Here is an 8960-nt window from a genome sequence, read left to right as displayed (position 1 = left end):
AAAAAGAAAACAATGCTTTGAAATGTGTTAAGTATGGTGGAGAAGACTAGTGTCTATGGATGGGATGACTTACACAGACTTAGAGATCAAAGAAGGTTTCCTGAGGGCAGGCATGTTTGAGCAAAACTATTATGGATAAATGGAAGTTGGTCAAAGAAGAGGATACTATGTGCTGGGCACTTTCTGTCTTCTCTTTCAGCCTCTTAATAACCTTCCAGTGTTACCATCTCCATATGACAGATGAGGAAACTGAGGCTCTCATGATTCTCATAAGGGCCAACTAGTCTCAGAATTCAAATGCAGTTCTACAAATCCCCAATACCCATGTTTCATTCCTCTTCCATGACTCTGCAAGAGAAACACCATCCCGCAGGTCCTGTAGGAGCCAAGAATGCACATCGGTGTCAGTCTAAGACCTCCTTTCTGTGTGTTATTAGTCTTCTGAAAGATGCACAGAAAAGGTCATGGTGCCAACTGCTGTTTGGGCTGCTATCTAAGGCAATACAACAGTGGTGCTGGATCAGAACTAGAGCTTGATTTGGAGAGGCTCTGTTTTGAAAGTGCCCTTCCTGAACCACAGGGGAGCTCTGGGTTCTGCGGCTGGCTGCCTTCGTAGCACCAGTGACATAGACATCTCCATGACTTCCTCTTTCAAAGCCGTGCATTCTTTTGTATCAATATTGTATCATTTTATACAGCTTGGTCAATTGTCCTCTTGTCTTCTTTCCCAAATTTGGTACCCAGAGACACTGGGAGGCTTTCACCAAACCCATCCATTCATTAGAAGAGACTCCATTAGAAATATTCAGAAGAAAGTACCACAAACCCTGATCACAGGGATGGATTATGTAAGTAAAATGGTAGTGTAAATTCCTACACTGACGACTTTAACTTAGTGGGCAAACCTATCTGAATGCGCATATTCTGATGCACTGATTCGAAGAACAGTCTTGCCACCTGCCAACAGAAGATCTAACTTGCCACCTTCATCAGAAGATCTAACTTTGGTGAATGATAATCTTAAAAGACTCCAGAGTTCTCATTCTGAAAATCATCTCTCATTAGGAAGATGCAGGCATGGTAGGCAACTGCCTAGCTCTAAAATTTAGTCCAACAGCCCCTATAAATCCTAAATGCCAGCCTGCTCTCTCCTCCTGCGTTCTCTTAACTGCAGACTGTCCCAAACGTATCAGTTAATTGGGATTTCTGGTGAATTATGTTCCATGTGTTTCAAGGGTCTTTGAACCTACGTTAATTTTATGTTCATTGAGACCTCCTTGGTGTTGGCACCATTTACGTGCAGCAGAGGACCTCCCCTTCAACAGCAATTACTCACAGTCACAGACAAATACTGTCATTTCTCTGACAAGCCTCACTCTGACCCAGGCATCAGCCATGGAAGGGAATCCTCCCTTGCAAGTTTGTCTTCACCATCAGAGCAATGGCACTGTTCTCTGACTTCTTCCTCCCTTCCTTCTATACTCTCTTCCCTCGTAGCTCTCTGTGACCTTATGCTGACTTACCAGGGTAATCCTCATGAGAAAAAAAGTCTCCCCAAAGCAGTACCTTCTCTATGGGATTTCTGTGCCCTCTAAGTCAGTCCCCCATCACATTCCCTGTTCTGTTTCCCTCAAAGACATCACCTCAAGTAAGCTGAAAGCAGTTTGAATCTAACATTTAAAAAATGGTTAATATAATAATAACTAATATAAGTAAAAGGACACTGAAACATCAGATTTAACTCCTCTGGGAGGTGTCTCCATCTTAACCCTTTATCAACCTAAAGGAATTGCTAATTGGGGAAATACATAATTGAGTGCGGGACAATCTGTCAACAGTCCTCCTCTGTGCCAAAGCTCCAGAACCTTGATCAGCACTATAGCCTGACACTTCCAGTCCACCATTGGCCTTTGCCTTAACATAAACAGTAACCCTATAGGACTGAATTTTCTCCCACGCTCAGGCAAGAATTAGTTGTGTTGTCATCCTGAAACAGAGCAGTGATGAGAATTTTGTCTCTCTGTATCATTTATTAAATATTTATTGAATCATTAATTCATTAAATCTTTATTAAATGTCTATCATGCCAGGTATAGAGGCTTAAGATCTCCACCAAACTCATGACTTTATGTTGTAGATAAAGACACAGACATGTATTCAAATAAAGACAGCACAGCATGAAAGATGCTCTCCTTACTAGAGCCACACATGCGGTCCTACAGAAGCAGATTTACAGAGGATTAATATTATCCCAATGATATTGGGAGCAGGGAAGGGATTTCAAGAAAAGGGAAGAGTACATGCAAAGGACTGAAGTTGTGGGAGAGCAAGGCCAGGAGTTCTGTCCATGTGAAGAGCATCTAGCCCTTACCCACAGCCAGGCTCCTAATTTTCCCACAGTTGGAAAAGAAGCTCTAGGGACACAGCCAGATGGTCTACCCTGCAAAGGTTGGTGAAGATGTAAATCAATTGCCCAGACAACTCAGAGCTGATAGATTGAATGAGATACCATAGTATAGTAAAGGTGGGGGGGTGGAGAAAAAACAGACAAACACTGCCATGGATACCCACATTGGCTTAGCCACTAATTGCTATGTGATTTGCAGCCATTAAATTCTCAGAATTTTATTTTCCTCATCTGTAAAACAATAAAATATATATCTCATAAGGTTGTCTTAAATATGCAATTATAGAGGTAGTATATGTGAAGCACCTGGCACCCACAGAAAAAAATCTTACAGAACCCCTAGTTTCTGATTTCCTCCTCCAGGCCCATATCCCTAGGTGGAGAAATGAAGCAGAGAGGACTGCTCCCAATCATAGCAGAATGAAACAACTCCCAGCACTCAGGTCTGTGGTCTCAGAGAAGCAATGGAGAAGCAGACACAAGGGTAAGTCTTATTCGACAGACAAGGCCCACATGTGCAAGAAATATTTCCAAAGGCCATAGGCACACTGACTAATTCACAATGACCCAGAACCTGGGCTTTAGCTCCCATATCCGCCCTTTTTCTGGTTCTCTACCTTTTTCTCCTTTAGCAATTCTTAAGCGCTTATTAGCTAAGATTCTGGTTCTTTGATAGTCAGCTAAGGGCAAAATCCAAGGATATATCAGACATCTGGGGAAAGCAATCAAGAAGTTAAGAAGGGGAGCAGGGGGGGGGAGATAAATGGGCACAAAAACAAGCTTTACCCACTCTACATCCTCATTGAGGATCAGCTCTGACTGGTGTGCCAGGGTCTCCCAAGCATGAAGGATAATGTTGCTCTAGTTAAGTCCCAGAACTGGAAAAGGCCTTTCAAAATTATCAGGATAACTCTCTGCCCCCAGACCCAAGACTACCTAAGAATTACAGCAAAGACAGAAATATGTCTAATTATTGAAAAGACCTTCATTTCTTACAAGCCACCAAGTGAATTTTGTTAGATTCTCTTTCCTACCTCCCCAAACTCAGGAAACACATGCATATTGACCTCAATGAGCTCTGACTGACAAGCAGAGAAAACAAAGCACAAAAGAAGGGGGGGAAATGTGCACAATTAAATTAGTAAGATTTAATTGCCCATATGGACTTAAGCTGGACAAGGGTGATATCAGAAGACAGCTGGAGGTGGGAATGTCTGCACGTATTAAGGGTGAGTCTGGAGGCTAGGAAGGCCACGAGGCCATTTAACCCATTCGTTTAGTCTTTGGCCTTTGCTAACATTAACACCTGTTTACTCCCATGATAAAATACCAGTTAGATAGCTCTCACGGGAGACTAGAAGCAAGGCAGCAACCTCAATTCATTCGTTCAGTCATTGGGCACCTACTATGTGTCAAGGATGCATCTAGACCTCCATCATGTTGAACTCCTAAGTTGGGCGAACATATGACAGTTATTGACCTTAATAAGAGCAACCTTCATAATCTGAAAGACGCCCTCCAGCTGCCTCTCCATGCTTGTGAAACAAGTTCTGTCATTCCCCGCTGCTTCTCTTTGTATTGCTGCTATCAAAACACAGAGCTGGGCACCTTGGAGGTGACTTGATAAATTCTATTTGACCTATAATTGAGAAGGTAAGTTCCCTGACCTAAGGATAGCGTTGGATACACTAGAAGAAAACATTTTCAGGAAGGTTTATTTTATAGAGATTTCAAAAGACTATGTGCTCAGAGTAAGTAATCCGACATGATAACGGCCACGTTCAGAGTGTCCCTAAAATGCGGGCACATGTGGTACAGGACATGAACAGACTCCAACCTTGCAATTGCTTTGTTTTAACCTTGGCAGCCCTGCAGCTTGGCTCCCACATTCAAAGGGATGATGTATTTTCCCATATTTATTATTTGCACTGGACTACTGAAGAAAAAAAGCAGGGCAGCAGGCCGATGTGTCTCAGTGTTCCTGCCAGGAATAACAGAGAGGCCTTGCACCAGTGCCTCATTAGCTTATGGAAAACAGTTCCCTAAGGAAACTGCAGGGTGTAAATAAATTTAAAACATTTCAGCTTTTTGAGGCCTGCAGATGCCAAATTTGTAAAACAGTGGTGGCTCAAGTACGCTGTAACATTCTGTTGCACGTCTCATAAATTTAGCATAAGTTCTGTAGTTGTTAATAAGCAAAATAATGTGATATCATGGACATACTTTTTTAATGCAATATGCATTACTTACTTATTTATAAGCAAAAATTTTGTTGGTAGTGTAAGTTCAGTCTCAAAGATGAGGACATTTGTGGAGACTCACGCACAGACCTTCCTAACTCAGGGCCCTGTTGCAGGAACTATCCTCTCTAGACACGACACCATGCCCTAGTATATGGTCAGACCTTGCTACATGCCTCACATACTGTGCTAAAGAGTTAGTTAGGTTGCAACCTAAATCTCTGAATATTTCTGTTAACTATTAATAAGACACACACACAAACTGGGATCTTAAAAGTCATAGACAACATTTACTCTAATCCCTTCATTTTAGAAGCAAGAACACTGAGAACCAGAGAAGCAAGGCGGTTTAGCAGAGTCACACTGCAGGCGGTGGCAGAGCTGGGAGGACAGGGGATCCTCTCTCTGTGTACTGCTCATTAGACTATTAGGACCAGAGCCACACAGCACTTGGCACCCCGCCTGACACAGGGCAAGCACTAAATACAAGCTGGCTGTGACTGGCTGTGTTGTCACTGTCATTATTTCTGCTACCCCAAGGTGCTAAGTAATATAGCTTATTTTTGTCTCTTTGCCAACAAGGAGGACTTTTGTGAGAAGCTCGAACTAGGGTTAGTTTCATATGTGTTATCAGAATATTTTCAAGTGCCATATTAACCCAGTTTCTTTCATTTCGGTGATCCTCCCCAGTATTAACTCCTGGATCCAAGAAATCTCATACAGTCTTTCACTTAATAATATATGATATATTGTTTCCCACTAAATCATGATTTATTCATTGAGTACCAGCAGACTATAAACTTTATAAGGGTAGGAACCACATCTATTTTTTCATCATTGTAGCCCCAAATCCTAGTGCATAGTAGACACTCAATAAATATTCGATGGCCATGGTACTAGGTGATGGGGACTCAAAGGCAGGTAAGACATGATCCTTCCCCTTAAGTTTCACAGTCTGATGAAGTGCATTCTTCTTGAACCTATTTCAGTTTTCAGCCCATTCCACCATATAAATTAAGTCCATATAATTCATATTCCTACTAATCCAAGAATAGTCTTGAAACAAGATTTCATCCAAAATTTTTCTTAAATAATAGCTATAACAATAACATACCCCTAATATATTAAAGGTGATCCTTAAGAGACAAATGGATACATAATGAGCTATATAATAAAAGAAAGCTATACAGATTGGGCTTCATAGAAAGGCTACATTATTTTTTAGAAGAGGAATTTAACCTAAATTCAATTCAAATCAGATAAAACAAATCTCTAAAGAATCCAGTTCTGAGAAGCCATTTGGTCTATACCAAAGGTGGATGGCATATGAGTTATCAAGTCCTTCAGCACAAGGTTACCAATCAGAACACACAGACTATCGTGAGTAACTAGCACTTAGCCACAGGCTAAGGCCAGCCCTAAGAAGGCATTAGCTAGGCAGCCCAGAGGGGCATAATCAAAGTCCCAATTCATGGGAGACTCCTCAGTGCTTCTCAAACATTAATGTGGATCAGAATCCCCTGGAGGGCTTGCTAAAACACAAATAGTAAACCACCTTCAGAGTTTCTCAGGTAGAGCCCAAGAGTTTGCATTTCTAATAGTTTTCCATGTAATGCTGTCAGTGCTGGTCCAAGAACCCCTAGTTTAGAGAAAGCACAATGTACAAATGCCCCAAGACTTCTGGACAACAAGAATCAATGCCAATGACCTGTATGGTATGAAAGATGTTTGCCTTTTTTTAATTTCTTGAGCCAGTCACCAATCATGTGTACTGCACATCCAAGTTACTCAAGCCAAAGCAGAAAATGAATTATGGAGCCATTCCAGTTACGGGACAAAACACAGAAGGACAGCCTGAGATGAAAACCCAAAAAGAAAAAACGTTCCTCAGATAGAAAAGAATCAGAACCAGAGGCAAGGCGGTGGTGAGAGGAAGAACTTGTCAGAGAGGAGAAAGTGGATGAGAAATTGCACTACTGGAGTCAAGCCAAGGAACTGGGGCTCCTCCGGACTGGGACTCCAGGCCTTGTGAGTAACAACCCCATTTGTTGAGCACTTACTATTATTCCGGGCCCTGTCCTAAAGGATATACATGTCTCTCTGAAACCTCAGAAAATCCTCTGAGGTAGTGCTCTCTTTTATAGTTATGGAAACAAAGGCTCAGCAAGATTAATAATAGCTAGAGTACGTGGTAGATTCAGGATTCAAACTCATGTGTGACTCTCAAGCTTGACTTTTTTTTTAAGATTTTATTTATTTATTTGATAGAGAGAGAGAGGCAGGCAGAGGGAGAAGGAGGATCCCCACTGAGCAGGGAGTCCAATGCAGGGCTCGATCCCAGGACCCTGAGATCATGACCTGAGCAGAAGGCAGATGCTTAATTGACTGAGCCACCCAGGTTCCCCTCAAGCTTAACTCTCATCACTCAGCTAGTCTGCCTTCCTATTCCTCTTCTCTAAAGATGAAACCTAAAGAAGACACCAAAGGAAACCACAATAGTGGCTAGAATAGGGCTAGAAAGAAGAACACAGAGAGGAAGAGGAAGTACAGTGCAATGGCTCACACTTTAGCTTTGGGACTGGACGGATCTGTGTTCACACCTGTGCTTCCCTACTTAGGAGATAAGTGGTTTGGAGCAAATCACCCAATCTGATCCCAATTTCCATATCTGCGTAATGAGGATATTAACAGCTACCTTCCAGGGTTATTAGAAGGATTATGGACATATTTTTACAATAGAACTAGTATTTTTTTTAGTACATTTCTCAGTAAATAGATGTTCAAAAATGAAGGTGGTAGTTGGTGATGAGGTAGAGAAAAGCCTGAGACCCTAGTAGTACGTGGAGAAGCCAGAAAGAGAACATTTAATAGCTTTCAGTATGTTTCAAGTTCCAGGCTTCAATCAAACCTACACCCAATACAAAAAAAAAAAAAAATGCCACTGTCTGTTACCAACTGGGAATGTGGAAGCTGGAGATGTATGTGAAGAGCAAATGAGCAACTCCTGATCTTATTTTCAAAAACAGAAATATGTACTTCAGTAACTCTATACTTTCAAGCTTAGGTTGAACCTGTATGTATACAGTCCTTAGGCAACTCAATGGAGCATTCTTTTTTAATTTAGAGATTAAATAAACAAGGCTGCTCCCTGAGGGTTATCCAACAAAATCAACACATAATGCTGGAGTTGACACAAGAAGTATTCAAAGTCACCTTGAAGAAACTGAGTGACTCAAAGGTTCTAGTAGATTGCACTGAAAGTAATGGAAGGTATTCACAGAACAAGGAAAAACACAAAGGGGAGGTTGACAGGAAATAAGACAAATGGGGGAGGGGAAGAATGGAAGTTGAATTGTCAAGAGTAGACATTAATTCTCTACTAAGAAGAGTTTGCTCTAATCCAAGTCCCTGAACCAAAAACTCCTTGAAGACTGGAACTGTTCTTACTCACCTTTGCATCTTCAGGAACTGACACAGTGCCTGGCACAAAGCAGCAACTTAATACATGAAAGCCCCACTGTGTCCCTTCTGGGAAGTCAGGACTATGATGACTGCCTTCACAAAGGATGTGCTATTCCCTGTGCTCTGCTGTATGTGTCATACAAAAATATTCCCTGTTTCTTCATGACCCATAGTCCAAAGCCCTAAGCCCTTCTTAGCCTGATATTTCAGCCCCCTTCCATTTTCCCTTCCCAGGGTGGGTTCCCATTCTTTCTCTTTAGTCAACTCTCTCTTCCTGCCAGATGATCTCCCCATGCCCCCAACAAAGCCATCTTACATTCTCTCAGCCCTACTTCCCTACATTATTTGTCTCAACCATAAATGCTCTCTGCTTTTCTGCACCATCTGAGACCCTGTCTCTAGAAACTTCCCCTGGACACCTCAGAACTTTCGCTCTCCCACTTCCAAACTCTTTGAGCTTTTGTTTCTCTACCATTCATTCAGCATTGACCAAATACCATCTTGTGTTGACATTTGTGTTTTTTCAAATGACTGTCTTACCTCCCCTGATGAACTACAAACATCACGTCTTATTCATAGCTGCATCCTGCCTTGGGCCTTGCACAGAGTTAGCACTTAATAAATGTTTGTTGCTGTTATTAATGATGAAAAACAAATGCTTTGGTAATTCTGAGGCATCTGACATGCCCAACCCACCCAAACTCTATGTCATCATTTCTTCCACTGGAGGTAAACCATGTCTCTTCCACCAGCACTTTCCACCCAGTCCCTCCCTGTGCCCTGACTAACCAGGGACAAAAGCAAATACTTGTCTCAGCCTGGATGGGACTCTCTGGACTGTCAGAGGCTCG

This window comes from Ailuropoda melanoleuca, chromosome 9, assembly GCF_002007445.2.
Source record: "Ailuropoda melanoleuca isolate Jingjing chromosome 9, ASM200744v2, whole genome shotgun sequence".
Classification (NCBI taxonomy): Eukaryota; Metazoa; Chordata; class Mammalia; order Carnivora; family Ursidae; genus Ailuropoda; species Ailuropoda melanoleuca.
The sequence above is the reverse complement of the archived record's forward strand: the minus strand, read 5'-3'. Positions refer to the sequence as shown.